Source organism: Gopherus flavomarginatus, chromosome 1, assembly GCF_025201925.1.
Source record: "Gopherus flavomarginatus isolate rGopFla2 chromosome 1, rGopFla2.mat.asm, whole genome shotgun sequence".
Taxonomy (NCBI): domain Eukaryota; kingdom Metazoa; phylum Chordata; order Testudines; family Testudinidae; genus Gopherus; species Gopherus flavomarginatus.
In genome coordinates, this window is record NC_066617.1 from 69148620 (window position 1) to 69165715 (window position 17096).

The 17096-nt window shown below is 40.7% G+C and overlaps 1 protein-coding gene across 1 annotated transcript in view; it reads left to right on the forward strand.

Moving 5' to 3' along the window:
* Positions 1 to 16713: 16713 nt before the first annotated feature.
* RAP1B (RAP1B, member of RAS oncogene family) overlaps positions 16714 to 17096 on the forward strand; it is a 77480-nt gene continuing 77097 nt past the window's right edge. Inside the window, exon 1 of the mRNA XM_050924152.1 lies at positions 16714 to 16890. The gene's annotated coding sequence lies outside the window, so the exon portion shown is untranslated. The remainder of the gene's footprint in view (positions 16891 to 17096) is intronic.

Below are 17096 nucleotides of genomic sequence, written 5' to 3' on the forward strand. Positions count from 1 at the left end.
CATTTCTACCTTAAAGACTAATTTCATGCCTCTTCCCCTAGATTCATGATACAACTCCCATTGAAATCACTATCCTGAGAGGCACAGTTTGGCCTATATCTTTCTAAAGGATCCAGAATTTTTTCCTGGCTTCCCAAAAGGTATTTAATTGTGATGAGTATTTTGAGGTAGTTTGTATGAAAGATGCTACACAAAAGCATGGATGAAGTTTGAAGTGGGGCAGGGGGTTGTTGCGCCCCTCCCAAACTATAAGCCTGGGGCAGGTGCAAAATTTGCCCCTCCACACACATGGCCTCATTGTCCTGACTGGAGCTGTCCGTCCCCCACCCTCCCCACTCCCAAATATAGAAGTCAAACTACACCTATGCATGAAAGATGAGTTAAATGTAATACTACAGGTCTAAATTTATCCCTGACTCTTCTGTGGTATGTTGGTGGAGGGCACAAGGAACAACCCTGTGCAGTGACCTAAGACAACAGCATTCCCTGACGTGACAAAGCACAAGTATTGCCCTTTCTGTGTGTATCTGAAGAAAGAAAAAGGAAGCAGGACCATGCCCCAACCCCTTTTCTACATTGAGGAAACAGGCTGAACCATATTAAAGGTTTGTTCAGCCTGCACACTCCCCCTGTACAGTGGGAGGCTCTAGGAAGACTAATAACTCAGGTACAATCTCTCTCTCAAAGAGCTAGCCTATCAAAGGGATGTGGCTCTGTATGCCCACTTCTTAAGACTATGCCAAGATGGTACCACTAAGTCCATAACTGTATTTTAAAAAGGCATGTGGAAAGGGTTGCAGTAAGATCAACTCTTTGGAAGAGAAAGAATTTAACATTTTGAATAACTAAGAGCTTAATTTAGTCTGTCAACACACAATTTTTTTCCTAAGCTCCTACAATTCTATCACTATATCATTTTACACTCCAATTATCTCTTAATGACAAACCTGCTCAGACCCTTGGAGGACTGTTTTCAAGATGTACTGAACAATGGGCAACATGCCTAAAATGATCTCCAAATTACCCTTAGCTTTTTGAAAGAAATTCAGCTATAAATGAGTTCTGTAAGACAGCAATGCAAAACACATCTGCAGAATAATAATAATAAGTTAATGTTTACAAAGATTTTAAAGATGTATGATTACGATGGAAAATAAGGCATTCCTGAGGTTATTTGTTCTTTGGTACTTTTTATTTATAGAGCACTCCAGGTGTACATGTTGTTGTACAAACACAGGGGAAATCAATTTCCCACACTGCATTTATAAAGTAAATGTTTCAGTCCTGAAAAGGAATACATGCAGGCAATCCCTTTACCAGATCAGAGTCTAAATCTCACAATAGGTGCAGCCAAGCTTTACGCAGTGCAGGAACTGAAGGAGGGTGAAAGTGCAAAAGTACCTGCAGGAGTTCCAGAAGACTGGAAGAAAGCTAATGTTGTGCCAATATTTAAAAAGGGCAAACAGGACAACTCGGGTAATTATTGAGCTGTCAGCCTGACACTGATCCAAGGAAAAATAATGGAATGACTGATATGGGACTCAATTAATAAAAAATTAAGGGAAGATAATATGATTAATACTAATCAACATGGATTCATGGAAAACAGATCCTGTCAAACTAATTTAATTGTTTAAGGTATTACATGTCGGATTGATAAAAGTAATAGATTTGATACAAAAGATTTCTGTAAGGTATTTGACATGGTACCACATGACATTTTGATTAAAAAAGTCAAATGGTACAATATTAATGTGGCACAAATTAAATGGATTAAAAAACTGACTGACAGTTCTCAAAATGTAACTGTAAACAGCAAATCATCATCCAGCAGGTGTCTTTCTAATGGGGTCTTGAAAGGATTGCTTCTTGACCCTACACTGTAAAATATTTTTATCAATGACCTAGAAGAAAACATAAAGTCACAACTTATCAAATCTGCAGAAGAGACAAAAATTAGGGCGTAGTAAATAATGAAGAGGACAAATCACAGATACAAAGCAATCTGGATCGCATGGTAAACTAGGCACAAGCAAACAATACGTATTTTAATATAGCTAAATGTAAATGTATGCATCTAGGAACAAAGAATACAGGCCACACTTGCAGGATGGTTGACTACCTTGGGAAGCAGTAACTCTGAGAAAAGACTTGGGCTTCAAGGTGGATAATCAGATGAACATGAGCTCCCAGTGCAATGTTGTAACCAAAAGAGTTAATGCAATCCTTTGATGTATAAACAGGAATATCGAATAAAAGTAGGGCGGTTATGTTACCTCTGTGTTTGGCATTAGCGTGACTGTTACTGGAATACTGTATCCAGTTCTACTGTTCACAGTTCAAGAAGGATGTTGAACAAACTGGCATAGCTCCTCTGAAGTTACACTTCTGGCTGTTACCAGAACTGGAGAATAACTTGAGGAATAGATTTTGTTCAAGGACTTTTGTGAGAACTGTGAACTGAAGATTCCAATGTTTTGCATACTCAAAATTCAGTCAGAGTTGTGGTGAGGAATTCAGGACTGGGTCCTTAATTTTTATGTAGCTAGGAATATCTGTCACATGTAATATTAGTACTGGTTAAACTGACAACTGTACATTGATACAGAAGTTTTAAAAAGAGTTAATTCAATGATCTCAGACTTTAACACCAAGTGTGTCATAAGCTCAAAAGTACTTAGCATACCATCCCTGTAATTTTAATTATTATAGTTATAGTGGATTCTTATACTATACCTTTAACCAATCCACATATTACCTGATACAACCATGTGCTACCAGTGGTACATGTACCACAGTTTGAGAACTGTTGAGTTAATTTTTAATAACCCACCTTTCTCTGTTTAAGTAATTATTACCTGTTTCTTTCTTACTATTGGAATATTCTGTCATTCCCCATTGTGACAGCAGACCCGCAAGTCTGGTAACCTACAGTGGGACTGGGGAATTTGTATCCAGACTTCATTCTATTAGTGGAAGCCACAGAATAAAACTTCTACAGAGCTCAGTGATTGAGGCGGGAGGAGTGTGGTGTCAAGATGGGAGTTGAGTAGAATGAGAGAGTCTGGGCTTGTGTATGTTTTTCTAGAGTAGATTTATGAATGCTCTGAGGGAAAAAAGAGGAACCTCACAATGAGCCACAAATGTTGAAGCAAAAATATTTTTGTTTTTCTGTGAGAGACAAGGTGGGTGAGCCTGTATAAAGGGGAAGCAGAGGCACTTTTAGGACCTCTGAGGGCTGAGAAAAAAGAACAGAAGTACTTGTGGCACCTTAGAGACTAACAAATTTATTTCAGCATAAGCTTTCATGGTCTACAGCTCACTTCTTCGGATGCATAGAATGGAACACACAGACAGAAGATATTTATACATACAGAGAACATGAAAAGGTGGAAGTACCAACACCATTTGCAAAACATGTCTATAGGGTCTTCTACAGAGCTTGTAAGCACCACGTAGACAGAGGCAGTTCCATTCCAGTCCCTTAGAAGCTTCATAGTGGCCCTGTAGATCCTGAAAGCTTCCCCTATCTGGGTCCAGCCACAACAGGGCTAGACCTCACCCAGGACAGTGGGTCTGAGGAAGACTGCTTATTCATAAAGGCTGCTTAGTCAGGATGAGAAGCCATCTACTGGGATGTCTTCATTAAACAGTTTCTACTATATTACATATTCTCAATGTCTCCTACGGGCAGCTGGCACTAACCAACTCTTGTTTATAAATGAGTGCCATTTATCGTCTGTGGATGAACTATTCAAACAGAAAAAATAGTAGGTTACACTTACATTCTATAAAATCTCTGTGCATATATTGACATATCTGTATTGTGGTTTAATCAAGATTTATAAATACAGAGAGTGGATAAGTGATAAAGTCATTGTCAATTAAAATGAGAGCATGACACAGCACCTAGCATATACTTCTTGATTATATCTATATCCATATATCATCCATATGTAGCATATACATCAATATTTCTTGATGATATCCATAAACCACACCTAATTACAGCTGCTGTGTGAGGCCAATTACGCTTCTATGCTCAAACAATTAGAGATATTTCTTCTGAATGATTTTTATCTAATGCTGCTTTTGTCATTATAAAGACCATTAATGCTAGCAGCTGAGGAACTCCAGGAAAGTGCAGGTGCCCTGAGGTAATCAGAGGCATTCAGATGTTTCCTGTGTCCCAATGTCATCTGTATATTAATTTTTTTTAAATACTGTATGTTAATACATTGTAAAAGTTGAGGCTTTAATCATATAAAAGTGAGAATATTCAGAGTTAGATTCCCACAGCACATCATAGTGTGCCTTTGGACATACATCCACAGTAAGAGCACAGTAGAGCCACTGAAAATATCCACAGAAAATTTTAGCAAGTTCTAAGAAAATTTGTTACTCAAAAACGGCACATTTTTTTTTGTAAAACCTGTAGGTAAGTGGAGGAAGTTACATGAATTTCACTGTGGATATGTATTAAAAATACACTGTTCTATAGTGAACTTCTCTTTCCTTCTCCTTCCTAGAGACCAGCTGCCTCCCTGTTTCTCCTACCCCCAACTTTTCCTCCTAAAACCCTGTAGAAATATTCCTCTTCTCCAGAGATCTTATGATGCCCTCCTCCTCCTCCCAGAGATATTCTACCTCCTCCATCCACAGCTGTCACCCAAGAGATTTTCCATCTTTTTCTATTTTTTTCCCCGATAGACAAGGGAAAAGAAAATGATACCTCAGGACTTTTCTTTGCTAAAGCAAATTTTCCTCAGATACCCATAATTTTTGAAGGATTTATGAAACTTCATGAGAAGGCAGACATAATCTAATGAGACCTTATTCATCTGGAGAGATTTTTTTTTTAGAGATTTTGGCTGAAAATGGAAAACCAATAAAATCAGGATACAATAAAAATATACAGAAAAACAGAAAAATTTACAGAATTTACAGAAAAACATTAATTGGTTTACCTTTATGTATTCTGTTCTTCCAATAAATTTGTGTGAATAAATTGACTGTATATTGTTTGTTTAAACTGCACATTTTTTATGTATACATATGTACTATTTTGTATGATTGCATATATACTGTGTGATTGTACATATAAGGGAGGCAGGATTTAGCAGTTCTGTGAACCTTAGAAAGTGAACTGCAGATATTTTATGACAGATAAGCTAAATGTATTTTATGAGTTGATTGTGCCAAACAAGAGACATTCAGCACTTAACATATTTTAAACTAACCTTTCAAGAAATGGCAGGTCCCCTACAATTTCTGCTGGCTGCCACTTGATACCCTCTGTATCAATTACCTATCCTCTTCGTTATTTACCACTCCCCCAATTTTTGTGTCATAACATAAAATTGTCATTGATAAAGTTTGCATTATCTTCCAGGTCATTAATAAAAATGCTAAATAGCATGGTGCCCAGAACTGATCTCTGTGGCACCCCGCTAGAAACACATCTGTTTGAAGATGATTCCCCATTTACAATCACTTTTGAGTCCTATCAATTATTCAGTTTTTAATCCACTTAATGTGATGCCATGTTAATTTTATAACTTTCTAGTTTTGTTATCAAAATGTCATGCAGTACCAAGTCGACTGCCTTACAGAATTTCTAGTGCATTACATCAGCAAGATTACCTTTATCAATCATACTTGTAATTTCATTCAAAAAAGATAGTTTGCCAGGATTTATTTTCCATAAATGTTGATTTGCATACATTACATATGGCACATGGTGTTTTTTACCTCTAGGTTACTCTTTAGAAGTTAGTACTGATTGAAAGTTGTTACTACCCAGAATCCTCTGTAAATTAAAATTGGTGGTTTCCATTCATATTCTAGTGGATAAGTGTCCAGATCACACAAACTATCTATATGAGCATCACTAATTAGCAGTTTAATCACAGAAGACAAGGATAGAATGTCATGAAAATTAAAATATTTGTTTATCCCTGGAACTGGTCTGAAACATATGCCAGGAGATGGGGCATCATGGCGAAGTTTTAACTGCCACAAAACGTATTCTGTAAATGGAAGGCTTCCATTTTCAGGGCTTTCACTCCAGCACCAAATCCACAAAGTAAAAGTAAAAAATAAAGTATTTTGTTTTATGAGAATAATTTACAAATTGGCTTATAAATTAGATGCTCTTATCTTTCCTGGAACTCTATACTATGTAGGAAGACTCTGGAATAAAGTGGTGTTTGACAAGGGTGTCTTCAAGAAGTAGCTAGAGTCTCTTTTTGTTTTCTGCCACGAAGCGGGCATAAATGAATAAAATAAGATCAAGCGCTGATTTCAGAGAATAGATTTCAGTTTTATTGAGGCTATAGCAGAACTTTAAAATTCTCTTAAAGTTGATTATATCACAAAACCACACTCATGAGCTAACTTGAAAGCTTTTCTTCAAATTGCTGCATTGAAATGGAAGGGAGACAAAATAAAAGATACAGAAAAAGAAAAGGGAGAAAGTTTGCTATATTGTAAAATAATGGAATTAAATATAACAGTGTCTGGAATAAATTACAGTATATGCATTAGAAAAAAAATAATAAATTACTGCAGCTAATGTGTTCGTTTTGGAATCAGTCTTGCAGTTCTTAGTCAAAGGTGCCATGAAAGTCAATTGGTTCTTTTTTAACGAAAAGAGAATTATGTAGAAGATAGCAAGAATAATTAAGAAAAGCAGGATCAAATAAATCTTTAAAGCAATACTGAGAAGCAAAAAATAAAAACACAACACAATTTTTAAAAGATGAGTTTAATTTTAGGTTATGTGATCAAGATCATGGCCCAGACTCTTTTCTGCTGGCATAAAGCAGCTTTAAAGCCAGCACAGCTTTTATCATCCCAGCATAGATGGTACAGATCCAGTGTAACAGTCAGGGCCGGCTTTAGGCCAATTCAACCAATTCCCCTGAATCGGGCCCCGCCCCTAAGAGGACCCCACTCCCAAGCCCCAGTACTGTGCACTGGCAAGAACCAGTGCGCTGTACCGAGGTGGCCCGGCTTCCCCAGGGGGCAATTTAAAGGGCAGCAGGGGTTGGAGCCCCAGGCCTTTTAAATTGCCACCAGAGCCCCACTGCTGGAACCCTGGGGTAGGATTGCAGGGCTCTGGGGGCTATTTAAAAAGTCTGGGGTTCCCCTTGCTTCTACCACCCTGACCCTTTAAATAGCAGCCAGAGCCCGGTAGCTTCCCCAGGGCTCCCACGGCTATTTAAAGGGCCGGGGTGGTAGAAGCAGGGGGGAGCCCTGGGCCCTTTAAATAGCCCCCGAGCCTCAGGCAGCTGCTGCTACCCTGGTGGGTGAGGGATGTAGAGGGGGCACTCATCGTACAGGGTGGCTGTACCCCCTGTCCCTGCACCCCCTGCCCGCAGCCAGCCCCTGTTTCATCCCCTGCCCACACCAGCCCCACACCCCCTGCCCTGCCTGCACCAGCTCCTGTCTGCAGCCAGCCTCTGCCCTGCCTCCAGCCAGCCCCATGTCCACTGGTGCCTTGCAATTCCCAGGACAGTAACCCTGCATACCTACTTCAATGACGGGGGACAGGGAGCAGCTGGGATCCACACATGTGCACACCCACCCCAAGGGAGTGGCGGGGACCCACACATGTGAAACAGAGCTCATTTCTATTTCAGGCCCATCTTTTTAAAAAAGAACTTTAGGTAGGGTTAACATACATCTGTATTTTCCCGGACATGTCAGGCTTTTTGATTCTTATATCGCCATCTGGGAGGAAAATATGGACGTATGGTAACCCTATTGGTACAAAAAATACATACTGTGGCACATCCCTTAAATCAGAACTTTTTATAGGGAACCGCTTGCTAAGAAATGAAAGGCTTTTTTTTTTTTTAGTCATCCCTGCCGGGGCCCCACCGAAAATGTTCAAATTGGGCCCCACACTTCCTAAAGCCAGCCCTGGTAACAGCTCCTACGCTATTCCTTTCCCTGTGGCTGATGTAGGGAGCACGGCCCTGGCAAAGGGGCATGGCCAGGGTTTCCCTTCATCCTAGCAATCCTTGGATATTGTAATAGCACCTTGGGACCACTGGCAATGGGCACAAGTTAGAACAGCCTTCAGGCCACTGCAGGTTACACAAGGAGATTCTCCTGATGCACCTCTGCCACAGAGTCAGTGTAATGCAAAGGTGATGTAAAATCCTCACCCAGCTTGAAGATACCTTTGAATCCATCCACACCCTCCTCAGCTGTATTTATACTTTCCTCATTTGCAGCTGAGGATTTGGGCCTATATTTTGTGTTGAATATGATTAATTCTACATTAAACATCAGGCTTTTACTAATATTAGAAAACCAGGCCCAGTAATACTTGCCAATCACTCATGAAGTAAACTAGGTGCTAGCACCTTCTCCTATGGAAATCAATAGCAAATTGGAATGTGTAGATCATTCCAATCTCCTGCTTTACCTTCTTGACACCAGGGTGACAGGCCACTGTTGATAATCTCAGAACATTTTGGTGTTCATGGTTCTTTCATGCTTGAAGCCATGTGAAATGTTGTGTGTTAGTCTGCTTGGAAGAAGCACTGGAAGGCTAGCATTTTATTTATTTATTTACATACTTACTTAGTTTTGTAAATAATACAAAGCCAAGAAATATAACAAAGTAGAAACATCATCCTCAAATAAAAGAAATAAACACTTTAGGCACATGATATTAACAAGGATTTCAAGTGGCCTGAAAAAAGGGGGAGGGACTATCATAATCTGGGAATAACAGTTTTGGTAAAACAGTGTTTAAAGTGCACCCTTCAGCAACCCAGCTTGATTTAAAAAAAAATTGCTGGGTCTGCAACGTCTAATCACACTGTACCTGGAGGAAGAAGGAAGAATTATTTCCATTGATTATAATACAATGTGAAAAAGTCTTGAAACCTTCAAAAACCAGATCATGGACCAAATCCTGGAACAATGGTCTCAAAGTGTCATATGTACGCTGGAAAAATAGTAGAGCTGATGAAAACTTTACAAATTTAGATTATTTTTAATACATTTTTTTCACTCAAATTTGAAATTTCAACTAAAAAAATTTACTAAATTCTTGGCAAACATCTTCATGAAAAATCATCCTGGTTTTGATTGACTATAAAGTTGTTCAAAATATTGAATTTTTATATAACATATTGAAATTTTGACTAAAAGAAGGATTCATTTTTGTGAAAACTGTTCACAAACAATTTTCTCATATTTTTTAATAACCCTAAAAAATAACAATGTATGCCCTTATTCTAGACACCCACATGTCTCCTCTGGATTATGTCTGATGGGAATATCTCTCCCAGCCAGAGGAAATATATGGCAACGCTGATGTTAACTACAAGGAAAGCTAAGAATTAACCAAGGAAAAAATCACTTTAATGAGGGTATAAAATAAATTCTGCTGACCAGGTTCTATATTTTGTTCTGCTGATCAAGCTGGGCACTAACACCAACAAAAATGTGCCTAATTAAATCCTAATGGAGCTCCAGTGATTTCAAGTTATTTCAGTGGAGATACATCAAGAGTGCTTTTGGCCCATGGGGTTACTTAGAGTTGGATTCTGAAGCCGGTAAAAGTAAAAAAAAGTCACATTTATATTTGAATATAAGCCAATTTGTTAACTGAGATAGAATTCTGCAGCTGGGAGCATGGGGAGGACAAAAGAAGTAGAGAATATTTTTAGACCAGTCATTATTAACTATACTAACTTTTGCTTAAATTTTGAATCAAACCAGAAATAGACCTATTTTAGAATATCAGCTTTGTTAAATGTTCCATAACTTTGGAAGATCAATGAATTTAAGGTCTCATCCAAACACTATTAAAATCAATGGGAGTTTTTCCACTGACTTCAATGGGCTTTGAATTTGGCCTTTAGAGACTATTTCAAGTATGAAGGGAAAAAAAAGTTGCCAACATTTCGAAATTGACATACAAATCAAAGTATAGTTTTTCAAGTTCAAGAATATTGGTTTTTCAAGTTTAAACCCTGCCCTTTTTTGGCAAAGTAAGATTATTTTTCTCTTTCCAAGGATTTCTTTCCCTGTATCAGCCTGATTGCCCTGACCTTCTGATCAAGTTGGGCTGGACTCAGGTGCCTTTTGAGCCCATCAACACTATTCCTGCATCTCAGCTCTAACTCAGACAAAACTCTCATTTAACTTCACTGCAGAACTTAGCCAAAGTGCTCTCTTTACCTGCAATCTTTAGGTTTTATTTTAGATGCAATGTTCTACAAAGTATATAAAAGCAGAGCGGGTATAGGCTTTGTGTCAATTTCCAGCAGTATGCAACTCAGAGTCACCTGAGAGAAATTGAGTTTTGGTTTGTTAAACTCTGTGCAGTCCTAATATCTTGAAATGTGTTTTCATCTGCTCTCATAAGTTAAGTGGGGTTGTGCCTTTGATGGGAGACTTCTAAGAAAAATCCAGGTACTGCAGGAAGTGGAGTTGGTGATTCAGGAGGCAGTAACACTCTTTCTGAGTCAGTACTGAACTAGTTACTCATGATGCACATTGCTGGAAGTGGTGTCTCTTGAAAGAGAACTAAAGCCAAGGTCCTAACACTTGAAATTATTAAAATACCATGAGATATTTTGCAATAGTAGGAGTGCTAGCTCAGATCTTGGCTACATTCCACCTCTAGTTCCAACTGGATACATTATTCCTAATTTTGTCCTCCCAAAACATTGCTGTTGTGGTGACAATCTTGTTCCTTATCCGATAAGCTGACTGTCCAGTGCAATTTGGCAGATCTTTTCAACAGAGTATACAATAAAGAAGGCTTTTCTTTTTCCAAATTAACCCTTATTTTTAAGAGTTTAAGTTTCAGGGCTAATGGAATCTTCTTGAATCCCTCTATGATACTGAGTAGTATGCTTTGAAAGCAGTCATGCTGGACCTTATTCCACACTTTTTACACATTCTGCTGTTATCGCAGATAAAATAGTCTCCACCAAGTAGAGAAAAACAGACTCTGTAAGTAACGTTGATGTTTTTTATTGTTTAGATTGCAGTAGAGTCCAGCATGTTCTAGGTTCTTCCCCAATTCAGAAAAAGAGACAGTCCAGACCCCAAAGACCATATAGAATAAAAAAAAATGGAAAGTGAGGAAAAGCAATACATTATACAGGCAAAGAGGTCAAGGTGATGATAAACAAATGTCTTGTTAGTTACATAAGGTTTATTTTCGAGTTAAACATGAACAATACCCTGTCTCTGCCTCCATTGTCCTTCCACAAGTCAGCCCCCTTATTTCCCCGCATTCCAATTTCCACATTAATCCAGTTCCCTTACACACTTTCCTCCTGGCACTGACCACCTTCCCTATTTAAACAAACTGGTCACTTATAAGATAAATACATGAAATAGAGAAGCAAGGGACTTCTTGAAGGTATTTGAGAAAAAGTTCAGGAGGACTTAAGTGAAGGGTAGAAACACTGCAGACCATCTAAAGAAAATGTTCCATGCACAGAGAGCAATGGGGAAAAAAGCGGCGCCGTGGGAATGATTGTGGGAGATGTAAACAATAGGACTTCAAGAATGGCAACACAGACCTAATGGAGGGGATGAAGACAGCACCGTAAGAGATGGGTAGATAAGCAGGGAGGAGTAAAGTTATACAGGGACTTCAGGCGATCACAAGAAAGTTGACCTTGATACAGTGCTGGAGGGAATCAGTGAAATGACTGAGCATGTGAAGAGGATTTCAGAAGAATAATCAGGAGTTCAGTTTTACCCATGTTAAGTTGGCAAGATGGCCAGACAAGATAGCAAGAGGTCTGGAAGATGTCAGTGAGATAGGCTAAGAATGGATGCAGGGTTGCATGAAGGTAGTGAGGTCAGGAGTGTAAAGGTAGAATTGAGAATCATCAGTGTAAAAATGGTAGTTAAAGTAGTGTGAGCAGATGAGGTCACACAGAGATAGTGTGTAGAGAATTAAATAGCCCTAATAAGGGCCTATATGCAAATATACAAAAATAGGAAAAGGAACATTCAGCTTGGCTTGAGCAAATAACAAGACAAAGTATTATTAAAGCCAACACTTTAGTATATGCAGAAATATCAAATGGAAATTGTTGAATTATAAATAAACTCACACAAAATACCCCCAACTGCTTTTTGAGAATTCGAGAAGCTGTCCCTTTATCATTTAAGCCATCACAACCATGCTCTGATAACGGTAAACCTTCCCTGGAAGAAACAGCTGTGGCTTCAAGCCGTTCAGTCCACTCACCAGATGAGACAAGGACTTTGCTTCCTCCAGAAGTAAAGCATCCAACCAAACTGGCCAAGTGACATTTCTATTCCCTTTGGGACAAATGTCTAGAAAAGCACACAGTAGTTAATTGGCATGCAGCCAGCATAACATTCTCTGGCACATGCCCATTAAATTTCTGAGTTGCTGGCACAGAGCAGCTGCTGAAATCTACCTCAGAGACAGCTGTGTTTCAGTGGTAATAATTAAACTGAAATATACATACAGAGCTAAATTTTGCCCTGTTACACCCAGGTAACACCACTGAAGACAATGGGAGTAAACTTAAGAGAGTTTGCATGGGTGCTATCCAGTAGTGTGCTGCCAGCTTTTTATCAAGGAGCTCTTTAAAAATAATTTCTTTATTTCCCCAGAAAAATCCATCAATTCCATAATCCTCTTGCCCCCCATAAACCAACCCAACTCCATAGGTTTCTCCCACAAGACCACCAATCCTTCACCATACCTCAAATCTATCAGTCCTTTCATCCTCCCCACACTCAACTCCATCAGTCTTTTCACATACATCCTGTCCAGGATTCCTCCTATCTAGCACACCCCTAAGTGGCACCCTTGTAACTGTCCCTCACAATAGCAGCTGTAGTTTGTCCTGCAGCCTCTACTAGCAGTAGTGGTAGATAGGGTGTCCTGCTACCTCTGGGTGAGGGCTGGTTGGTTGGGAAACAGATCCTCTCTAAACACAGAGAGTGGTCAGTTGGGAAATAGGGTTTAAGGGCCTTGGTGAGCGGGACTCATGTGACTTACTGGTACAGCAGGTTGTGTAAAGAAGCAAGTCTTTCTTGGCATGGGAGTTCCTAGTATGAGAAGATCTCTACTGGCATGTGTGTGGTATCTAGGATACATGGGGCTCCAGTTTCCTGCCCAGTACCTTTGTTTAAACTCCAGACTGGGGCTGGCTAGATAGGCCAGCCAGAAAGGGAGAGATAAGACTGCCCTGGCTGTAGGAATCCCCCATCTTTTTTCTTCCTCATGCACTCCTAGAACAACTGGCAAGGTTGGGAGTAGAGACTATGCATGATGCATCTGCCCCCTTTGCGCCCCTCCCCCCACCATGCACTAGGACCTGATGGAAGACACAGATGGGAAGTACATTGGGAGGTACACCTGCACTGGAGCAGTTGCCTTAGCAGCTGTACTGATGCAGCTGTGCTACTGTAAGATCACTCACGTAGCTGCTCTTTGCTGATGGGAGAGAGCTCTCCCGTCGACATAAATAAACCACCTCCAACAAGCAGCGGTAGCTATGTCAGTGGGAAAGTGTCTTCTGCCGACCTAGCACTGTCCACACTGGCGTTTCTGTCAGTATAACTTATGTCGCTCAGAAGGGTGTTTTTTTCACACTCCAGCACTACATAAGTTATACTGACAAAAGTGCTAGTGTAGACATAGCATCCGTTAAATCCAAAACATTTTAACAAGCAGGGTGGATCTGTGAATCAATATTTTGCCTCCTCCCTCCCCAAACATAACTAATTCCTGTTTACCACAGTCACATCATTATGAGTATGACTGGCCTAAGGATTTTGGTGAGGGTTAGCAAGGTGATTCTTTGACTTACACCTCAAAATTAAGAACTCATGTTAAATTAAAAGGGAGGAAGGTGGAAGACCCAGCCTCATAATGCAGAAATGAATCCTAACTGCCTGTTTCTTTTGAGCCTAGTTATCAATTTGCAGCAATTTACATTTTCAAGGCCACCCTCACAGGGGTATTAGAACCATTTTTATAGGGGGGTGCTGATGATGGAAACCATGTATTTGTTGTTTTATATTACTACTTCAAGTCAGGGGGTGAGACAGCACCCCTAGTTTCAGTACAACTGACCTTCACTAACACAAAGGCTATTTTTTTAAAACAAATTCTGATTTTCCCCTTCATGAAGCTCAAAGGCCAAGCTCTGTTAACAAAAGGTTCACATAAATTCCCACCAACCCCCTCCAGCTGATCACTGGTATGACAAAGAGCAAAATTTGGCCCACTGTCTGTAAAGCACTTGGTAACGAAAGGCACTGTGTAAAATATTTTCATAACGGAAACTAACTTGAAATCTTAACGATTGTGGTTGCTATCACTCCCGTTATAATTAACAGCATGTGTATTAGCGCTTAATACTGTACATGATTAAACTAGCTCACAGAGGAAAGCTGTATATGGTTGTTTTTTTTTTTACCAGAGGGCAGAGGATATGTCTTCCAATTTGTTCTTTTAATCTCTATATTGAATTTTTGAGGGATCTGACAAAAATATATACAAACAGAAAGAAAACAATACTGAGACAAATATTCTCACATTTTTTCAGTAAATGCACTGTGAGGATAATAGTTACAAGAAACACCATGAATATAATTTTACTTAAAATATACCATTGCAAATTTACCTAGATTAGCAACTAACGTTTCGCAGATTATTTTTACCTTGAAAGAGGGACTAAAAAAAGAACTAAACCTCTGTGTACTAGATTTCTTGCAACCTGAGCTCTCTTGAATTATCTGTCACTTACAAGGAAGGGTTCATTATTAAAGTACTGTACAGGGTTTTAGCTGTAAAACATCAAGACATTTGTCTGGACTTTGGAAGAGATTTTATGATGTTTTGGATTTTATTTTAGTGCAATACTCTGAAGAAAAATATTTTTAAATGGGAAAATAAGAACTTATGTGTCACTTTCTTAGTGCCTTGGAGCTAGATGGAACATCTAATGCTGTGATCTGTTTGCTCTTTTGGCTGCACTGTGGCCACCTCTGCTCTAACATTCTGAGGTATAGTATTTACTTTATATTTATCATGAGCTATATGGACTCCAAGCAGCATACCAAATAATTTTCCACTATCAGGCAATTTGGGGAAATTTAATCTTTTTTTTCTTGCCTATCTCTGTGCTGCAAACAGAAAGCCTGTGCTTCCTCCACACCCACTCCCTTTGCCAATAACCTCATTGTAACTTCCTGTCAGTTTCACACACTCGGTGGTGAACTTCCTCTGAGCAAGAGCTTTATCTGAACACACAATATTAACCATTTGCTTACTAAGTATTTCCCATAAATATAAATAATTTATTCGTAACATTTAAGTCATTAAATACATTTTTATTCAAATGAGAGAGAACACTTGTGACTTTAGGAAAAAAGGCATTTTATATTATTCAGTATAAAACTAATATGAATGGGGGGAGAAGGCTCAAGAAAGGTCATAGTTCCTTCAACTTTAATGTGTCCACTGCCCTGTGGCAGTGGAGGGTAATGATAGGTTGTCAGGGATGGAAGGCTTAATAAGGCATGTCCAGAGTAATAATATTTTGTGCTTATATGATACCAATTGTCCAAGGATCTCAAAGCACTTTACAAATGTGGGTAACAGTTAGGGGTGTATGCATTTTTTTTACATTTTCTCCTAGTTTTTTTTAATATTTTAAGAAGTTCTTTATAGGTTAAGATCAAGATTAAACCAATCTCATGGTTTTAATTGATCTGTAACTATTAGGAATTAGGATGAGACCTTAGTCGGGAAGTAGATGATTCTTCCTTATCTGCCTATTGTGGGGTTTCTTGCACCTCTTTTTGAAGCATCTAGTGCTTCTCTGGGGTAGAGCCAGGACACAAGACTAGAGAGACCATAACTCTGATCCAGTATGTAAATTCCCATGTCCCTAGAGTTAGCCTTCTCATATTTCAGTTCCCGACTGATGGCAAGGAAGACTAGATCTTGCTTTATTTCATTCCCCAAACTCTCTCTCTGAGGCAGTACATGACAAACATGAACATAGAGATGCCAGTCATGAAGCATTTGCAATCATGCAAATCCTAACACAGAGATTGGGGAACTGGACTCAACAACCATCCTTGACCTCCCTGATCTGAACTGCTAAGACCCTGAGTGGGGCAGTCAAGCGTAAGAGGGTAGTAAATTCAGGGGTCTGACCACTCAGAGGGCATGCTGGTGGTTGTGGCGTAACAGACCAAGTCAGTGAGCATCCATTGGCATGACAAGCTACATACATTGTCACAGGCTAAAACTGACTCAGATCCTTAAGAGACAAGGCAGACGAGGTAACAGCTTTTATTGGACCAACTTTTAGGGATGTTAAACGTGTCTGTCACAGGTAGGTACAAGCCACACGGTGTTGGGCAGTAACCCGCCTGGGCTGCCCCCGAGCACCCGCCAGTACACCCACCACGGGCCCGCCCGTACTCCGATCAGCCGCCTCCTTGCCCTGTGTGCGAGAGACTCCCCCAGCCCCAGGCCTGGCTGCACCACCGGCACCCTAGCGGCGCGAGACGCGCCCCGAATTCGCTCGGGCTCCGAGCGGCTCCGCTACCACTCGCGGGAACAAGGGAGTCACCCTGAGCGAGCGCGAGGGGGAGGGGCCGGGGTGCCGGGGCTCGCGCGTGCGCAGTTTGGGAGCAGGACGGAGAGGTCACCTCTCCCAACCCCCAACCCCGCCGCCGGAACGAGCTAGGGAAACCAAAGCGAGGCTCGGCGTGTAGCGTCCGCGTCACTACGACGGCTTCAAGCCTCGCCCAGGCAGCGGCAGCGAGAGAGGGAGCGGGCGTGCGGAGCAGGCTCGGCCGGGGCGGAGGCGACAGGGGGAGCGGCTGCGCCGTCCGGTAGGTGGAGGCGGCGGCCGAGAGGGAAGCGCGGCGGCCGAGCGGGCGCGCTCCGGTACCGGGCGGGCGGTAGCGGTGGCTGCGGCAGCGGCTGGTGTCTGGTACAGGTGGCCCCGCGGCAGAGGGAATGGGGCCGGGGCGGCGGCCGCGCCGGCGGGAAGAGCGAGCTGTGCGGAAAGGGGGCAAGTGTCTGAATATGGCGGAGC